The sequence below is a fragment of the Silene latifolia genome, chromosome Y (assembly GCF_048544455.1).
Source record: "Silene latifolia isolate original U9 population chromosome Y, ASM4854445v1, whole genome shotgun sequence".
NCBI lineage: Eukaryota > Viridiplantae > Streptophyta > Magnoliopsida > Caryophyllales > Caryophyllaceae > Silene > Silene latifolia.
Window position 1 is genome coordinate 427,472,429 of NC_133538.1, and position 1,607 is coordinate 427,474,035.

A 1,607-nucleotide genomic window follows, 5' to 3' on the forward strand; every position below is an offset into this window, starting at 1 on the left:
AACTTCTCAATGGCATACACCACCGCTAATAATTCCTTTTTCGTGACGGTGTAGTTCCGTTGAGCATCATTCAAGAGTGACGAAGCATATTGTATCACATGAGCAATCTTCCCGTCCCTTTGGCCTAAAACCGCGCCAAGGGCATAATCACTAGCATCGGTCATGATTTCAAACGGGAGGTCCCATTTTGGAGCTTGAATTATCCGGGCCGTTACAAGCTTTTCCTTCAAATTATCGAATGCCAACCTACAAGCATCATCAAAAACAAACTCCACGTCCTTGTGCAAAAGCTTGCACAAGGGGTAAGCAATCATGGAAAAGTCTTTAATAAATCGACGGTAGAAGCCCGCGTGTCCTAGGAACGACCTTATCTCCCGAGTATTAGTAGGATATGGCAAGGTTTTTATCACTTCAACCTTAGCCACATCCACCTCAATCCCTCTCTTTGAGACTATGTGACCTAACACGATGCCGCTTTTAACCATAAAGTGACATTTTTCGGAATTCAACACAAGGTGTGACTCCATGCATCGTGATAGGACCATAGTTAGGTGGTCCAAACAAGCTTCAAAACTATCTCCATGGACGGTGAAGTCGTCCATGAAGACCTCTAAGACTCTTTCTACAAGATCCGAGAAAAGACTCACCATGCAACGTTGAAATGTACCCGGAGCATTACATAAACCGAAGGGCATCCTTCGGTATGCATATGTTCCGAAAGGGCATGTGAATGTTGTCTTGGATTGATCCTCTGGACGTATGGGAATTTGAAAGTATCCGGAATATCCGTCCAAGAAACAATAGAATTCCTTCCCCCCTAACCACTCTAGCATTTGGTCTAGAAAGGGTAGAGGAAAGTGATCTTTGAAAGTCACGGCATTTAGGCGGCGGTAATCGATGCAAACTCTCCAACCGGTTGAATACGGGTGGGAATTAAAGATCCTTCTTTGCCCTCGATTACCGTCACACCACCCTTTTTAGGTACACATTGAGTGGGACTTACCCATTGAGAGTCGCTAATGGGGTAGATGATCCCCATTTGGAGTAGTTTGATGATCTCTTCCTTTACAACCTCCATCATTGGTGGGTTTAATCTTCTTTGTGGTTGCCGAACCGGCTTTGCTTCCTCTTCCAACCGGATCTTGTGCATGAAAACGCTTGGGCTTATCCCTTTTAGATCCGCAATGCTCCATCCAAAAGCTTCCTTGTACTTGTGCAAAACCTCCACCAATCTCCTTTCTTGATCCCCCTCAAGTTGGTTTGAAATTATGAGGGGGAGAGTGTTGTTTGCCCAAATAAACACGTACTTCAAATGATCGGGGAGTGGTTTTAGATTGGGGGTGGGTGGCTTAATGATGGATGGAAGTGGTCTTTCAAGGGAGGCTTCTAGAGGAAGGAATTTGGGGTAGCTAGGATTTGTCTTTAAGCAAAACAAGTATTCGTGGAACAGGGGGTTTGGCAGACTGCTATGGGGCTGGCAGACTGCCGTGGCAGACTGCGGTTTGTCCAGCAGACTGCCGTGGGGTTTGGCAGTCTGCCGGATTCTTTGATTCCGACCTCTTCCTTTCCCATTTGATCGTCTTCAAAGGTTATTTCCTCCTCTAACT